Raw genomic sequence first — 19,619 nt, 5'->3', positions numbered from 1 at the left:
TCTCAAGGCCATAAAATTTTCTTCAAAGCCTATTTTGGTTCACGTGTAACGATAGCGTTTCACCATCTGTGCAGGTAATAAAGTATGTCAATGCTTCCCTTACAAATGACTGCGCTCTAATACATGTCCAATCGTGAGATTGCTATCATTTTAAAAGGTAACCAAAGCCACTTCACCTGCGAGGTTATTTTCCCTCCCCTTTTAGTTCTCTGTGGATCCATCCCACTGTGACAGATATATCTCCTTTAAACTCCACTTACTCAAGAGCTACAGACCCACCTACCCTTTGTGGTTTTGTTGCCACTATCCCGCTAGTGTGGGTGTGTGTTTTTATGCATATATATTAAACAAGGGTGCACATATCTTTTTTGTGGGTTCCTCACCAGTAGTACCTGGACATACTGTTTGGTATGCACCCTTTCTTTTATTAAAAAGTCTTCCTCAATGTCATTCTCAGGGTTGCTCCCAAATTAAGCACACTGCACTGTCTGTGCGCATACAGCAACGTTGCGTTCTTCAAAACTGTGTCCTCGAAAAATTTCACAATTCCATCAGTTATGGTTTGCGTGGTACATTCAGGACCCAGTTTGATCAGCCCAAGGAAGTGAGGAATAAATTCTCCGTCATTGCAGAGCGACAGCCTAAATGATCTGCTTCAGACCCTCAGGAAAATGATACGCAGCCCCAACAGCCAGTCCAAATCACTTCAGTAAACAAACAAATCTCCTCAGAATAGACGACATGGGAAGTCAATGCTTTATGAAAGGAGAGAAGAAAACTATTAAACAGAGCTTGTTTTGTTCCCGCAGTTTGTCTCACCACCTAGCAAGAGAGCGATAAGCTATTGTTTCTTGATTAGCTTGTTTGTTAGTCATAAATTGTGCTACATTCGTGTGCTCTTTTCATACTTGTCAAATAAAGGATGACTGGAAATGTTTGACCCTTTATCAAACGCACAATTTTTTTCTGCTAGCCGAGGACATGAGCGGTATGTCTTGCACCACATTTAAGTGTGCTTCAAGCCACAACATACCTTAAAGCAACTTTTAAGGTAATAATAAAAAAAAAAGGTTCTGCTCAGGCTCAGTTGTAGTCATGGTTGAAAGTTTGGTAGGGTACGCAAATACGTGAAGTGAAAAATAGAACATTACACATCAGTGTGTATATATATATATATATATATATATATATATATATATATATATAGTAAAACTCCTCTACAACAAAACCTGCATGTGCAAAAATACCCCCCAATGTGGAAAAAAAATCCATGCCTTTCCCAGTTTCTGACTTCCTCATACAAAGAAAAATTCCACTGTAGCATAAAAAAATAAAATAAAATTCTGTATTTGCATTGCACTGGTATTCACTACGGCAAAAACAAGCCTGCAGCAAAAGTCTAGCTTGGTTAATGCTTGTGGCTTTCTCCTGCAGTCAGAGGATATTCTGCCATACTATAGGTGGCAGTAAATGGACTACAGTATACAAACAAAACGACTCTACAACAGAGGTAGAGAATCCTAGTCGATTCAAACAATCTAAACAGACTCCCCATCCCTCCACAGTATTACTTTTCAGACAGATCATAAAGGTGTCCGCCATGTTGTCCGCTAGTAAAAAAAATTCTGGAAGATACATGTTTTGCCAAAAATCAGGCCCGCGTGGACTCCATGCAGAGGGGCTTGGTTGGCGAAAAAAATAATACCATCAAGCTTAAACCAAGCGTAACGCTTGGAAGATAGGACAAAAGCAATGAAGATTAAAGATGGGTGGAGCAAAGTGAAAGACATTGTGCAAGAAATTGATGTAAGTATGAAAATTAATGGTTATTTTAGATTTGGCTATTTCTCTTTTTTTTTCTTCAATGTTGTATGGTTTTGTTTTTAACTTCAGTTAGATTATAGATTGCAAAACACGTTTTTTATGTTTATGTCCGAGACATAGATTTGCTATAAACTCCAGCAAACTTCTGGCTGCAAACATGACTTTGTTGTAGAGGAGTTATTTTATGTACATATAATACATATATACATATACACATACACATACACATACATATACATATACACATACACATACACATACATATACATATATATATACATATATATATATATATATATATATATATATATATATATATATATATATATATATATATATATATAAAGAGAGAGTGAGACATAGAGAAACACAGAGACAAAAAGAATCTGAGGCAAACGCTGTGTTAACGGTTGTATTGATTAATCCAGTCACCCATTCCTCCAAGATCAACACCTGGGGAAGAACCATTTCAAAGGGCTATAAAAAGCTCACAAGAATCAGAGAATCGATATCTTCACTAACAATTCTATTTTATTTCTGTAACATTCCGTATTGATACACCAGTGAAAAACACATGACATACAATCTATAATAATAATATTGCTAGATTGTGGCTGACATTATCAGGGAATGTATTCATGTAACAGTGTTTATGATTGTGGACTGTTTGAGGTGTTGTACAACTGCACAAATGTATCATACTGAGAGATGGTAAATTTGTTTATTGGCTTTTAATATTTGACCTTACGCTAAGCACAAACTTTCACATACAATGACCCTTTGTTGAAAGCACACCTCCGCTAAGGCCAAACACTACTAAACCATCTCCCACATTTGATTTGAAAGCCACAGCCCAGTTTATACTGGTCATGTAGGTAGGCAATTCATAATAATACACAGCGAAAAGCAGCTAGCACATACACAACAACTTCTTTCACTACAGCTCCTGTAGAGAATTTGATGGGTCACTAATTAATGGGATGGACATTGGGTTATATTCATTGGTTAACAATGGAGAGTAAGTCATTAAGTCATTGTTATCACTACACAGAAGATCTCTACTCTGAGTATTTTGCCCTAAGTTGTTTCTATGCCATTGTTCACTGAGCAGAATACTGCTGGAATAAGTCATGTTGGTCTTTCTCAAACCAGCAAAATTAAACAGCAGTATCTCTGCCAGTTTTCCATTTTCACCTCTTTCCTTCCATTTTTTGTAAAACTTCCTCTTCCTCTGTAACTGAGTGAGCCGGAGTATTTACCAGTTGAATTTAGCTGAGAGCTGTTGCCAGCCAATCCTGCTCAGTTACACCTATGGACAATTTAGAATGTTCATTGAACTTCACATGCATGACCTTGGATTGTGGAGAGAAGCCACATGACCACAATACACAATTAATGTGTATATTAATCATGTGGTTTGGCAAATACAAACAGATTCTTAGATGGACAGATCTGATGACTTTATCATTGTTGTAAAAGATGACTATATTCCACACATGTTGTACTGGGTGTCATAATATTATGCAGGAGGTGTAGCTAATTCTGGCTGGAGCATTTGAGCATTTAAAAAGTACTAGTCTTCTGTTCTACTCTGGAAGAGCATTCCAAATAACAATCGATTCATTAAGGCACCACCTCTTATACTCCAGTGGCACAGTTAGTCGCAGCCCAAGCTACACTTACTCCATTAATTAGCCCCGTGTTACAGGCCAGGAGGCTATCCCGACTGCCTCCTCTATGGCTCGAGCAGCAAGAGTCGCGCTTTATTATGCAAGCGGCGCAGGTAGCGAGCGCTGGCATGAGAAGGTAATTGAGGCCATGGAGGCTGCCTCACACGGACAGCCGAGTGAGAGGCAGCAAAGTGAGAATGGAAATAGCTGGAAGCCCATACTGGTCTGCCCTCGAAAGCCATCACGCTTCATCACACTGAAATAATAACTATTGGAGTATTAAAACGGAGGAAATCATGCAATAAGTAAAGAGTGCCTTACTGAAAAGTATCACCCACGTGTACGTAAATATTGTATCACGCATGCTGCTGGAGGTGCAAGCCATTATAAATGAAAAAATAGCCATCCATTTTCGACAGCAGTCTTTCCCAATCTTAAATGAGGAAAGGCAAATATGTTACATTTGAAAAATCTCACGCCACACCTTAATTTGCTTCCTAATTAATTCTGTGACTGGTTGTAACGCAATGTACTCTCAAACCATTGAAATAAATAGAACTTTATTTAATCTGTTCCAGCCTCCATCAAAACACTATTTTCACATTTGAAGAGTGGGACAACATTGCACATGACAAATTTTACTGCCTAAATGGACAGAATATTCAAAACCAAATAAATCGGGGCTGCATATAGTGGTGAATAGCCCCCTTTATTTTTATACAGCATGTTTGGTGTGGTCCCTGTTTGAGTTGTGTTTTTAATTATGCATTTTCCCCTATTGACACTTTTTTCTACAATGTTATTCTTTGTGTTTGTTTTGGAGGATTTTCAGGGAGCTACTGACATTTTCACAGGAACCAATAATGTACATTTATTTGCATTTTTGAAGATTTTGAGGTGGGTTCATTTGGTTTCGCCTCTCAATTAATTTCAGTGGCCGTCAAAAAAATGCAGAGTTTCACCGTTCAAGGGTCGACCCTATCCCAAACTAACTCCAACTGTGACAATCTATCTCTTTGTTAACATGCTCAAAAGATAAACTACAAAAAAAAGTAACAGTGAACTAGTTGAGACTCTGGTCAAATAAGATGATATCATTGGTATGTGTATCACTTCCTCATTCTTTGTGCGCTATCTGTGCTTGCTTATTTACCAACGTCTGGCTCAGCCGCACACACTTAAGTCCTTCACCTGTTAATGTGTGAAGCAAATGACTGCTGCACTGGCGCCAGCACACATGTCCCAGTTTATCAAGCAGTCATGTGCAAAGATGTTTGTTTGAGAAAAAGGGTTGGTAATGCAAAGCCTGCGGGCTGCATATGGCCCACTCTGTTTTTCATCTTGTCCACCAAGCAAACATTTAGTCAACTTTTTGTTTCACCTAAAATTGGTTGGTTAAAATGTACGTTTTCATTTGTGATGAGAATTATTTGGTAATACAAAGCCTGCGGGCTGAATACTCTGTTTTTCATCTGGTCCACCGAGTAAACATTTAGTCAATTTTTTGTTTCACCTAAAATTGGTTGGTTAAAATGTCCCTGTTTTCATTTGTGGTGATAATTATTTGCTTTTAATTGATTTATTGATAGTGATAAAAAATTATTAAAAAAAAGATGGCGACATTAGCCATTTTACACACATTTAATATGTTGAGAATGAAGCAATGCATTGTGATTCTTGAATGTATTCATTGAAATGTACATACACAACATATTTCACATTCTAACAAAACTCATTTACTGTATTTACCTCTTCTACAAATGACCTGGTCCAACAGTTGATTTTCAAAAATTGTGCGTAGCCTTTAAGCACTAAAGGTTTCTATTCCCCCTCCTAGATAGTCTGCGACAAACAAAAAGTAGGAAGTTCATCTGGGTGATTCAAGTTCCACACTTAAATGATGACAATGGGATACAACTACTGCTTCAAACTTCGTGTTATCTAGGTCAGAGCTGCACCTCCAGTCTCTTCTCCTCATGCCACCCTCTTTCCTCGCTTGCATGTGTGCTGATGTAATGTACTGTAAAAATGCAGCATGAGCTTGGGATGCTGCTCAGAGACATTTGGTTCATTTCTAAAAACAGCACCACTAATATCACCTTCCGCGGGAGGTTATGTGTTTGATTGTTTCCAGCATAGCTCCAAAACATTCACCCATTCCAGTAAAACCAATGCCAACAATTTGAATGCATGTTAAGTTCATTGAAGACTTTGATAGTGTGAATGTGAATGGCTGTTTGTTTATATATCTCCTTGACACTGGAAATCCACACCCTTTGTTTCAACTTAGGAATTCAACCTTAGTTCAATTTTGCAATCTGAAAGGTATCGTACTTTCATTATTGTATAGAATCCATACAGCCTGGGTAACCCGAGTGCTATTGCTCTTGGGCCCAGAAAGCTAGAACCAGTTCTAATTGCTATCTTAATTTAAACACATAGAAACCAAGTCGGTCAAATTGTGTTAATGAGTAACGGATGCTGAGTCTCAATAGCATTCGCTGTCGTAATGCCTTCCTATCTGGTTACAAGGTGCGCTAACGTTACCGCAGCGTGAGTAAGATTACGTGTACAATCAGAGTGCGACGTGATCAAATGTTTGCAAAGATGAGGTAAGGTATACACAAGATGCGATGGGTATTTGATTTCTTACAAATTGTTTAAAGTGCTACTTCAAATGATTTTACAAACCAAATACTGTAGTGTTTTGAGAAAAGCGCCTAAATCTTATTAATGCCCCCCCCAAAACAAAATCATCCTCTGATGATGTCTAATCATGCTGAGTCACATTAAGCAATGCACCAGTCTCCAAACTCAATTAAAGGGTCAAGAGTTCAATTGCAGAGTAATATAATAATAAGTTCATTTGACTGGAATAATATTCATATTCTCACATGAAATGAAGCTTTCAGCGAAACAGATGAGCCCCAGCACCAATTCTGAATGCAGATGCTGTAGCCAGGCAATTTCTCATCGCAGAATTCATGGTGTTCACACACACACATACGCACACACATACACTGTATGCATTCACACACAAAAGAGACAAACTCGGTGTTCGCACACCTCCGTAGACCAGCAGTCATTGGCTTCTTGGCAAATGAGCTGAAAGAGCCCTGGTAGACGCTGATGGCTGAGTCAAGCCAAGCATGCTGTGAACATTATCACGAGTGGGGGGGATGAATGAATACATTATCATGCAAGGCACTTTTCTCTTCTGGCCGCCTCGCTCGCAGCTTGTCACTCTTTCCTGCCCGTCAAGCCTCTCGCCTCACGACCCGCCTGCGTGTGGCGCGGCTTTTGTGCGCATCAAAGAAAGGCCGCTCGGAGGTAGGTGGTTATTTATCTTGGCTTAATCATCCTCACTGTCCAAGCATCAGCCCCACACTTCCTTCGCCAAATGTCCAGACACTTTCTATTAGACGCTCTGACAGCCTGGCTTCCTTCTCTCGCTTCTCTCTACTTAGATATCCTGATTGCTTCCCATTGCTGCGACCCTTATAGCACCTGGCAGTCTGCTGGCACTTGATAGCTCTATCATCATCGGTAATGTCTGTCACGCAGCTATTACTTTCACGCTTCCCATAAGATCTGATGCTAAAAAATCACATCGGATTCATTAGATTTTGCAATGTTCTGTCTGGCTTCCATCAATATAATACAATAAATGTGTTCACTACCGCAGGGACAATGACGTATTAAAAGCCCTTACCGAAGCAAGAACCTTTTGTCACCAGCCAAATAATTGACCAACGCCTCCACAGTGAAGCAGAAAAGTTGAAGAGTCAGAATTTGAGCTCGGTGCTTTCGCAGTCCAATCCTGAACGGAGTGATATTGGGCGTACTATGCTGCACATACAGATTTCAAAACATAAAAGAACTAAAGTCCAAAATGCCAAATAGTTTAAACTAAGATATGTTTTTGCTCCAGTCGTGTCAAGCAAGAGGAAGTAATCAACATTAAGACATCTTGCTAAATATCATACCAATCAAGGAGCAAAAATTAGCAATCAGATATCTTTTTCATTTTTTTTCCCAAGGTTTAGTTTGATTTGTCTTGAGATTAAGAACTCAGAAAGGCTATTTCTTGTGGCTTTTTATGCTGCTTTTTTAGCGACAATAAATAAAATATGTAAATACTGAATAATTCTAATATATATATGTGCACATTTTGGGGAATGTAGAGGGAAACTGGAGTACCCGGGGAAAAGCCACACAGGTACGGGGAGGACATACAAAAGGAAGGCCAAAGCCAGAAGCTTTAACCGGTCTTCAGCTGTGCCAAGACCTGTGATTTCTGTCTCGTATTTCTTTTTCTGCATGAGAATGAAGAGTTATGTCACACATGCTGCTTTTGAAAGTAGGAAGCTGCCACCGAACATAATCCAGGTGACAGTTTGTTTATCTTTCTACAAAGCATATTTAAACAAACAAGACAAAATTGTTTTGTCAGAGAGATGCAGGAGTTCCCTGACTGTCACAGCAGCCACCAGGCAGATCAGCACTAAGTGCAATGTACCCATGCGTGCGTGTGTGTATTTGAGATGTGAGTAAGTCTTTGTGAGGCCTCCACTCAGCAGAGTGATGATAAGTACTCCCAGCCCAGCGCTCCGCATGAGCTGATGGACAGACGGGCCGAGAACACTAGGGGCCTTGTGGTTGTAGCCAATGTGTGTGTGTGTGTGTGGGGGGGGGGAGGGGGGGGGGGCGCTGTGGTGACGAGATGGGGGAAAGGTGGGGGGTGAGTAGGGAGGTAAAGGATTGCTGGCGTAAGTCACAACGTTTCCACCAGCTACGCCACCAGACCGTGCCACATGGCTGCAATTTGTTCATTAACTATGTCATAAATGTACGCGCAGACACAGAGGTAATATTGTTCCGAGTTCTGCCTGATTGGATAGTGAAATAGAGGATCCTCCAGGGAATCACTTGTAGTCCGCCAGCCACTGTGACCAAGAGAGGAAAGGACAGGCATGAGTTCCTAACAAGGTTGTAGATACAAGAACACGTGTAGTCAATATTTTTCTGTTTGCTTTAAGTGCCATTATGAATATAGCAACCCAAGTATTATGGCCCTGCGTAAGGTTTCTGATATTATTAGGGGCTGATTCCGAAATCATTTTTCATGCATATTCAAAAAAAAAATGCCCCAAATCTGTAGCGTTTTCCATCTTTTTTTTTAAAATATAATTCTACCATACAAGTTATCCAAGTATGCTCTGATGAAGCTTTATGGCTTTTTGCACTGGGGCAAGTCATGCTGGAACAAAAAGAGGGCCTTCTCCAAAACTTCCCAAGACCATTAAATTGCCCCGGAAGGACAGAGGATCAAGCTTGAGGGGGTGAATAATGACTAAATCATGAGTGATACATTTAATTGATTAAGCAAAACAAATCTGTACTAATTGTTCATCTTGATAGCAGGCCCATCTGGATGCCGGTCTTGTTTGTTGTTGGTTGTGTGCTTGCTGTGATTGCGCTATATACTTTGCACTGTGAAAAAGTATGCATCAGTATTGTGTTGTTGTATTTCAACATCTCCACTAGGAAAAAATATGAAGTCGTAGCTACAAACTGTGTAGCACTTTAACTGAGCTTTACTAAAGAGTATTCATCTCTATTGAAATCCATGGATTCATGAGTTTCTATATATACATATAAAATCCACTATATCAAATGAATTCGTAATGCACGAATGCAAAATGGCACAGTCCCCTAAGTGCAAAGCACTACTGCCTCACAAAAGTTTCTTAATGTTGTATCCCGGCTCAAACCCTCCCGTGGTTTCTCGGTTTGAGACGCTCCTGGGTTTTGTCCAATTCATCCAGCTTCTGCCAAAAGCATGCACGCTAGTTTCAATTACGACTCTAATTTGATAAAAAATTGTGAATGCGGGTGTGAACTCGCCTGCAACCCTAATGAGGACAAGCAGCGTAGAAAATGAATGTTTATTTGTTCACTCTGTATAGTTATTCTTGAACTAAGACCAGATCACGGGAGCGCTTTTACTCTCTACCTGGAAGCGTTTAATATTAGTTCAAGGCTAATGGCAAGCAATCTGTCATCATCATTAGGGCGTTAGATGAGCAGAGGGAAGCTTGTTACAAATGACCCGGCGGCTAGGATGTCATCTGAATAGGTCCTTTCCGGTTCAGGGTCGTCTGCGGCAAGTTTTGGAGGATTGTGATTATGGCTACGAGATAACGGCATCAGAACCGCTGTAGAGGAAATTTGAAACGTGAATAATGAGACGAAACACTCCTTGTGCAGTTGGCATGTGCGAGGCAGCGGTGTGGATCTTAGTCTGTGAGAGAGTAAGACTGCTGTTCTGCCATGAGCATACAGATCACCTTACACATTGGCTTTCCTCTGCTTTGATGACTGAAGCAAGCGTGCACACACATACACACATACTCATGAATGCATGCATGCCTGAGTCCACTCTCAGAACACACACGCACCCCTTCAGGATTAATTCACCTGCCGCACCTGAGAATGTGACCGCCGTGATGTCACCCGCACTCTCATCACTTCAAAAGGTAAAAGAGCACCTCGGTGCCATCAACACAATGAGCCAGCACACCCTCTCACTTCCTCTAATGGCAATCCCCTCTTTGCAGAAGGTCCATATGCAGAAGGTGGACCCCTATACAGACAATAAGGTATTCTTAGGTTACTGCCCAACAGCCATCCAAGCACACAATAACAAGCTTCCGACGCATTCCTCAGGTTTCCAAAATATAATGTGCAAAGGCTCATATTTAACAAAACGCTCACAACAGACCACCCAAAAAATGTCACAAAGAGTTGATATGCAGGTTATTTATGTATCTTTTTCCATTTAGTAGAAGAGATACAGCACAGTGCTCGGATTGTAAAGACGCGTGCGCTTGAAACAGGCACGTGCTTGCCAGTTGGCTCGGGCATGAATGTTCCCACCGGCTCACAAGCCGGGCACAATGCGATAAGATGTGGCGATAGCGCAGCCACCACATTAGTGTGGGTTTGGCGTGATTTAGGTCACACACACACACACACACACACAAAAAGAAAAGACCACTGCCAAAACTCAACCATGGCTTTGTGAAGTAAAAACAGCTTGTCTTTTAGTAGTTCGCAGCAAGCAAAAAGAGGGAGATGGGTTGGGATACTTGATGGGATGGATAGCGAGACTGAAAAAAAAAAAAAAAATGAACAGACTTCTGGGCCAATAGACAGATGGATAGCTAGACAGTGTCATATGATATCAGATTAGCCCCTAATGCACCAACCCACAAGCATGATCAGGGTCATAATAGAAGTAAACAAAATGTCTACAGCCAAAACATGCGCAGGTAGTAAGTGGGTCTATGTTTAGTATTATGAGACAGATACTGCTTGTATTTGGAAGATCCTTCACAGATGGCTTTCCTTTGAATCTATCATATGATTTTAGGCTGATCTACTATCAAAACAGGCAGCTGAGCATGAAACAGGAGGCCGGGGCCCGTCATCTATCTCCCTCGTCGTAAACATGGCCAAACAAGCGGTGTTTAATGCGCCGAAACACACTGGAGGAGCAGCGACGCTCAATGAGGAGCCTCCATCTGTAAGGCTGACTGTGAATATATTCAGAGGTAAAAAGCAAAAGCGGCAGCGGGGAGTACGATTGCGAGGAAGAGCATGAAAAGATGCACATGTAGAAGAAGGAGAGAAGGAGGGTTCACCACTGAGATAAAAATGGAATCCATTTTGGTTTCTGAAGCACACTCATGCACAGTACAAGGACCCGTTCGGTGAGTTTGGCTGCCAGTGGGGCTTCAATCGCATCCACTCCTTCACTCCTCTCGCTCCGTTCCAATTGTTCTGCCTTCCCCTCACTTACCATTTCCTCTTCTCCTCTCTGGTCACACCTCTCCTTGAATTCCTCTTCCTCTCTCTCGAGGCATGCCCCCCACCCCACCCCCAACACTGTCACAGGTCCTGAAACTATGGCAACGGAACGAGAGGGAGCAAGCACTCTCGATGATTAATAGATGAGAGATGAGTTGCCAATCGCTCGTGTCAGGGGAGGGGGGAAACACAGGCGGCAACAACAGCGTGCAAACGTATGCACGGTCACACGCAACACGCACAATTAGCCACTGCCATGAGGCACCTTTAGTGCTCTAAGCTGACGGAAGATGAGAAATCACAAGAGCAACACAAGGCCACACCCTGGCTCATTGAGGTGACCATTTGATGCATGTTTCATAAAGACCGTGAGTACCATTTATCCAACCATCCATTTCCAATATGGCTTATTGGGTGAAGAGATATGGGGGCTGGCAGGCATGGTGAGATACACCTTGACTCTCATTCAATTACACCACTGGCTAGACTGGCTAGGTGAAGAAAATCTCAGATTTTTTTTCGTGTACACACCATTGAAACCAATTTTCTTGTTGTCAATATTAGAAGAATCTAAATGTATTTGATTAAGCAAACTTGCCTATCCTGACACCATTTTTTTTCTTAATTTCTTACTGCACTTTACATCGACTAAATGAGATTGGCCAATGGTTTACATCATATTCATAGTTTTTCATCAAGCCAAGATGTCTTCAATTTGCAGACCCATCAGTGACATCATTGATCAGCACCAGAAATTAATTTTGGCTGCAACTGCAAGATTTTCATAAAATGGGTGGTGCAGTGAAAGCACGTCCACCTCACAATTAAAAGAACCCAAGTTTTAATCCAGCTGGCGCCGGCCTTCTTGTGAGGAGTTTGCATGCTCTCCCCGGGCCCGTGTAGGTTCCCTCCAGGCACTCCAGCTGGGATGGGCACCAGCAAGTCTATGGCCCTTGTGGGGATAGATTTCTTTGAACTATGATAGTGAATTATGAAAGTGCTTCAAAGTGTCAACCGTATCAATGTTTCAAGTTTTAAAATCGATTTTAGTGGTATCGTCACCTATCTCAAACAGCCGTATCTCAAACAGGATCAATCCTCTTCGCTGCTCCAGCAGGAATGAAGCCTATAGCCTAAAAAATATCAATCTTTTTAATTTTCTTTACACATATTTTGAAAATATTCGGAAGAATGTCCCTTAAAATGTTCAAAATGTAGACACAATTTTTAATAACTTAAAATTTTAAATGTCCAACAACTTGAACAGATACAATGAGTAATCATGTTCTGAATAGGAGTATGAATAAGATTAAGAGAATTCCTACATGCCTCTTGGGCTTGAACAAGTCATTATTTATGTACGTTATATACCAACTTATATAGATCATACATAGGCACAGACATTCATAGGTCAAACGTTTACATTCACTGGCATGCAATGTGAGGGCGTTTAGGATAAACCAAAATAAATGAAGAATACTGTATCACCTTTGATGCTCTGACCTTAGCTATTCTTGATCAGTCAATGGATTATTCACGAGAGGAACACCATAATATGACATTTTGGATTTGAATGGTAATACCATACATGAAATACCAAAATAATAGCTAAAGACAGTGGCAGCATGTAGCATTATAGAGTATCCTGCTAGTTGTTGAATTCTTTGGAGGGTTAAGGCAACAACACCTGCATATTTCATGTGGTTTTCAGTTTTCCAAAGTGTACAAAGTGTGTGTATGAGTGTGTGTTTCCACTGTAAAAGGGTCCCTCAGATAACGGTGCCATATCACCCCTTTGTTTTTCAGCAGCACTGTAATACAGACCAATTGTTGTGAGTACTGTATCTCGATTGCCAACTTTTTGATTGTCCCTTCTGTGTTTCAGTTGAAAACATTTTCTCAAATTTAGTGCAAGTCTGACTGGTAGTGCTTTTTTTTTTTTTTTTGTTAAACTGTATGGTTTTTTTGTTTTGTTTTTAAGCAGTACATTTGACAGAGAAATGCTTTTGCTTAACATTCTTATTTTGCTTAACTACCACCACTAGGGAAAACTCGAATGTAAATGTATAATTATTATACCAGGCGGACCATACTTAGGGACTCCCTGCAGTAGAATATAACAAAAACAAAACACTCCTTTGAAACACGACAGTAGATTGCTACACAGAGGGGATTCAAGGCCTTATGTGTTCATTGTCTAAGGCTAGTCATCTCAGCATAGTACCATGTCCCATTCATTGTCAAGTTGACATAGTGTTGTGCTATGCTATGATGTCACACTGTTTGCATAAATGTAGTAGGGACCTCCATTCAGCTTGTACAAGTCGAGCAGGGTGTCGTACAATACCATGACGAGATGAACTAAGCTGGACTTCAGACGGGTAAAAAAAACAAAACAATGTAAGTGGACGAATCTCTGCTCTTTGTGGAGTTGGCATAATGCAGCAGTTCTCAACCTTTTTAACTGCATTTGTTTCTCTACAATGAGCTGATCTCATCTTTGGTAATGGGAGAAAATGACACCCATTCTACTTATCTGCAGTCTATTCTTCACAAAAATAGGATGTTGGAAACAGAATCAAGGCATTCAGCGTTTTTGATAGTTTTGAAAGCTTCATTTTCTCTTGAGCAAGGCTGTCACTATGTATTACATACACAGTGAGATCTTGGCACAGAAATCATCTGTCGCAATAAAGCTGAATTTTAAATAGGAAGGATATTGTCGCTTAAATGCAGATATCTTGCCGAAATTCGGAAGTTATTTTTGTTTGTTGTCATTCGGCCTTTTCCTCTTTTCAAAAAAGCTTTCCAATAGGTTGTTTTTTTAAACTTGTTTTTGCTAGCTTACAGACTTACTTTTTTAATACCGTAAGACATCACTCAGCAGGACAATATGAACAGTTTATGCAACATTTTAACATGACACTTCTTTCAGGCTCTAATGGTCAATCAAATATTTTTTTTTGTTTTGGTGTTTACCAAATGGCTCAGCGGTAGGGGATAGCTGCTCTAATGTATAGTTCTAGACTTCAAGGCCACTCATTCATCTGTCTACTGTCAAGAGATCACACAAAGCCATGCTGCTACTGCTTTTGGATTATCTCTGCTAATGCATCCCCCTCTCCGTTCCATTTGACTAATGACAAGCAACCTATCTCAGCTGTGACAAAAGCATTTCCACATGTTTCACGGACTATGGTGAGCATTGAAAAAAAACAACAACAACAATTCCATGATGTTTTAAGCTGATTGTAAATGCTCCAGGATGTTTGATGCATTTTCATCCAGAGCCCATTTGGCCAAGTTCAGCCCATGAAGTGTTTCTCTAAAGTTGATGGGTTGGCATTCTAATTCAATATTTTCTCATCAGACAAAACATTAACAAGTCACCCGGCCAATTCTGTCATTAACTTGCAGTACATGAGTGTTTTTGCCCGGTCCTTCATGATTCTGGCATTTTTGGCATCCACAGCGCATTCAATCACTTATGCTAATGTAACAAGGATGCCCATTGTTTTTAGACATGGACTTGTATTCATTAAAGCTGCTTGGAACAACACAATGAAGCTTAGAAAATGAAACGTCATGTGTGCATGTGTGTGTTTTGTGTAACGTAGATAACATTTCAGAGCAAGTGATTAGCAACTGATTACAATGTCAGTGAGCCTTGCGGTGAATAGAGCCACTGTATGGCGCGATCCATTCTTTGCCAGCACTCTCACGGAGGCAATGTTCAGTGAATGGAGGTTTGTGAGAGAAGACTAACTAAAACAAATACATTAAAAAAAAACAAGAAAATCAATATGACTAACAGGTGAAAAACATTATAAAAGCATCTTTCATTAGAAGCATTTCCAAAAAACAAATGTGCAAAAGACACTATCATTTTATGATTAGGGCTTTTTCTGAGTCCTCCTATTCTCCTATCCTACTATTCAGACAATTTTGTCATTCACAGCTCAGCCGTAAATGTTGTTGCAATTTACAAAGACAGAATGTGGAAAATGGATTAAAGTAGGAGCGGCAAACAAACAGTAGCTCTTATAAAGAAACGTAGTCGTAAAGATATGAATTTTAAGATACGTAAATTAAGACTGAAGCTGCAGCAACTGGGTAAGTTAACGTGAGCACATCTATCCTTTTTAGCCATTTATTCAGGTGCAGCAGTACATGGTGTCCAGAGGCAGGGGATGCAACCCTTATCACTCTGGCCACGCCCACATTTCTTTGCCATTTTGGATGCAGTACTCTTAGACCCATTTATACTCTGCCATAAGCTTTTTTGTCATAACACATTTAAAGAAAAACTATTCAATTGATGTGATTGCAAGATGTAAAAGATTCTGTCAAAAGCTCAAGCAACATCAAAATCACTAAATTCAAACTAAAGCAAGCGATCACCGTGTCCTAGAAATCTTTGTTTATCATACCTTAGGCAGTCATGGCTTCACGAAATAAAATGCTCACCCCTGAATTCGACGTAGGACCCCAGTCCAACAAGTACTAAAGGTCTGATGCTCTCTGAATCTGTCAAAAAAACATCAGAAAGCCCACACACCGAGTGGCTACATGAATAAATCGTGTCTTCCATGAAATAGACATAAACACAACAATTATCAAAGGCCTTGGTACTGACTCCCATTGAATGAGCAGTGACAGTTAACAGCAGCTTGACTGGCCTCATTGTTTAGAGAAGGAGGCCAATTCATTTGAAAAGGGACCAAAGCCATTTATCAATTATTCAAAGCCACTGTATTCAGGCAGCGTCTTTCCTCGAGTGGCACATTTAAATACCAACTCTCTCCACTGTTGGTGCCCCTCTCCTTCCTCTTTCGGTCTCTCACACACACTTTGTGACATAGACACTCATGCACAGTGTGACAAATACACATCAGTCACACACAATTGCTATTGTTAGAGGATCGGCAGATCAAACGCTCCACAGAGCAACGCTCTAGCATACAGCTCTCCGGGGCTGGAATCCAAGGTAGTCTTACTGTAATGCATCCATTCGCAATACGACATGTCAGTGGATGAATTGTTGGAAGACAGATAAGCACTGTTCAGATTTGTTGTTGTTGTTGTTGTAGCCTCTAGAAGGCAGTGTGGCCAGATTTACAGTCCATTTCTTAAATGCCTCTAGGAAATGTGTGTGCCCTGAGGACAATGTTTTACAAATTGTTTTTTAAAAACATCATTCAATTTTGTATTGCAAACTATTAGTTGTAACTTTCATCCATCCATCCATTTTCTAGAGCCGCTTTTCCTCACAGGGGTCGCAGGCTTGCTGGCACCTATCCCACTTGAAAGATAGAAATAGGGTGAGGCAAAAAAAAAAGCCAGCAATATTTGCCTTTAATGTTGTTCCCAAAATCATGTGAGCCCTGTATGTTGGATCACCCTATAGCCTCTAGGAGAGGGGGGTAATGAAGAGATACTGTACATAGGGGGGAGAGAGAGCGTGAGACACAGAGAGCGAGAGAACGGGAGACAGAGAAATCGCTGGGAGTGTCTGGGTGTTTCCACTTGCCATTTGTGGCTCAGCATGTGGCTTGTGATATCTCTTGCTCTCTTCTCCGCGCACAAAATCAGCACGAAAACAACAACTTTTGAAAAGAACAATTTTGTTTAGCTATTGCAACGGTGAATGATATCATGAACTAGAGCAACAGTGACCACGAAAGGTCTTTCTGCACCGTGCACGTGCAGCGCTCGAACACACCCGAGCCTTGCAGCCTAAGCCTAGGCTACAACACTTGAACCCAATAAGAACAATACATGACCAAGAGCTTCATAATGCATTAACTATTGTTAATCACAATAAATGCCATCTGGCATCTGTCCTTTTCAAGTTTGCATGTAAATCACTGCTAATGTGTTGACAAGAACTACGTTTAATAAAGCAAGGTTATGTTCATTTTTGTCATTTCTCTACATTGGGTTTGTGGGGATTGGGGGAATCTTAAAGCGGTATTAAAAAAGGAATGTGGCATGTTGCTAAAATTTCAATTTGTACCTCTTAAGAATAGAAATGGCACCCCATTGTGTGTTTAATTGCATTTAAACTCAATAATCTGAAATATTGTAGTCCTCCCGTGGATGACATTTGCGTATTCCTTATGGATAAACAACATACAGTAAAGGGGATTATTGCGCACGGAATTGTGCTCCGAGGTAAAAAATACCGGCAGGTAAAACGTTAATAATCATTTGTCTTAATGCGTTGCTTGAACTTTCAAATCGCTTTATAAATAGGTGAAGTAAGTTGTTAAAGTGGAAAGTGAGCCTTGCTGGCCGGTGCACTTGACGCCCGACAATCCAAGCCTCCTCCCGTTGGCAGCGAAAGAGCGATTAAAGGCGCTTTGAAGTTGAACAAAAACAATGAATTCTTACCTTCAGCTCATGAATGGTCAGGTCTCACAGCGCTTGCTCGACTCTTGTCTATTAGTAATCCATAAAACGTGAGCCTTAAAGCAACGACTCACAACAATACGGGCGCTACTTTTCTCTTGCGCCTCTTCTTTTTGTGTGCGTGTGTGTATGCGCGGCGCTCAAATCGGAATATCCATCTCGAAATCCACACAAGAGAACAAGAAAGAAAGAAAGGAAAAGAAACACACGTCGAGGTTTTGAGGAGGTTCTAAAAGTGTCCCACGGGAAGAGTGAAGCGGGAGTCCCGGTTGTGACAACGGTCACTGAGGTGCGCGCAGCCGCCGAGGGTCATCCTATTTGGGGATGAAGCTTCTTAGCAGACTGGAGCAGGAGCGCAGGCGAGCCCAGCTGTCAGCCACCCGCCACAATCGCACACATACGCGTACACAAACACGCACGCACACACGCACGCGCTGGGAGGAGCTACGTCTCCAGAACGAGGGGCTATTGTGTCAATGGGTGCCAGTTATGGACAAGTGCATTTCTATTTTTACGCACAAAAGAGAAAGCCGGGACTGCTAATAATAGTTTGGACTCTGGGAAGAAGAGCGAGGTGTGTTTCAAAACGGGACTCACGCTGACTGAAATAAACTAACAAGAGCTGCGAAGCACGCGATGCACTATTGGCAATGCTGTAATACTTAAGTGCCAAGGCCTTGTATGTGTGTGTGTTTCTTACAAAAAGTAATTTTGTTTCATTTCTTTTTTTTAACTATGCACAAATTGATTTTTGTGACATTTTACAAATACTTTTTACTGTTCGTGGGGCATTGTTATCTGCTCGGCCCACAAATACTCAAAACACACATAACTGTGATTTTTGACATTGGCTGCACAAAATGTCATGTTCTATTGGGTTTTGGTTGTGGGTTTATTTTGGGAGGTCCTGTTCTTTTCTGCTTGTGTGTTTTCTGTTCTTCTCGCGTCAGCCCTCGTTAGTTTGATTTTGCCCACCTGTCTGTGTTTACCTGTCTCCCCTCCCCCGTCTACCAATCAGCATCCCCTGCCTATTGTTCTCTTCCAGCTGTTGGGCATTGTCTAATTAGTGTCCATGTATTTAAGCCCCAGTTTTGTTCCCTCGCGTTGTCGAGTCATTGTCGATGTCTAGGTCGAATCTTGTTGCGTATCCCGTTCCCGAGAAGTCCTTTACCTCACCGTTGCTGTCTTGCCCGTGACTATGGTTTCTGTTTCAAGTTTTGTTTGTTACTTTATATATATATATATATATATATATATATATATATATATATATATATATATATATATATATATATATATATATATATATTATAAAATAAATCATGATTGTGTGGGCATTGTGCTGGTTGAATATGAAAATGCCAAATTACTGCTTATGCATTCAGCCAAATTTGATATCATGTGGGTTGGACAAATATATTTCGTACAAAAAAATAACAACTGTTGTATTTTTTTGTTTGTTTTGGCATCATGGACAAATACTTCAAACTACATTTGAAATATATGGATTTATTGATTATTAGCTTGTTGCAAATGTCACCCCCATATTTTTTTTTCACATGCATAAAGATCAAAGTGGACCTAATTATGTACCATTCATAAAACTTGCTAAACATACATTTCCACAGCCATCAAAAGAACTTAAAAATTTCAACCCGACTTGTCAAAAACTAAATTCCATAAACTATTCAGAAGAGTGGTTATCAAACTATTTTGGAAATATTTACATAAGAATACACACAAGTGGTGACACAGAACAGCAGAAAAAAAAAAACACAAAGGGGTTCCGCCAAAATCACCTCTTTTGATACAAACCGTCAACTGACATTTTTTTAATAGTCT

At 40.5% G+C, this 19,619-nt stretch overlaps 1 protein-coding gene across 3 annotated transcripts in view; it reads right to left on the bottom strand.

Moving 5' to 3' along the window:
- Window positions 1-18,259, bottom strand: part of sema6a (sema domain, transmembrane domain (TM), and cytoplasmic domain, (semaphorin) 6A) — a 133,705-nt gene extending 115,446 nt beyond the window's left edge. The window contains exon 1 of one of the 3 annotated variants that reach the window (XM_088410900.1): window positions 17,760-18,259. The gene's annotated coding sequence lies outside the window, so the exon portion shown is untranslated. The remainder of the gene's footprint in view (window positions 1-17,759) is intronic. The other 2 variants (XM_088410906.1, XM_088410915.1) reach the window with 2 other exon arrangements.
- Window positions 18,260-19,619: the final 1,360 nt, after the last annotated feature.

This window comes from Hippichthys cyanospilos, chromosome 1 (assembly GCF_059441005.1).
Source record: "Hippichthys cyanospilos isolate Australia breed blue-spotted pipefish chromosome 1, RoL_Hcya_1.0, whole genome shotgun sequence".
Taxonomy (NCBI): Eukaryota; Metazoa; Chordata; class Actinopteri; order Syngnathiformes; family Syngnathidae; genus Hippichthys; species Hippichthys cyanospilos.
This window is presented reverse-complemented; position numbering and strand designations above follow the sequence as displayed.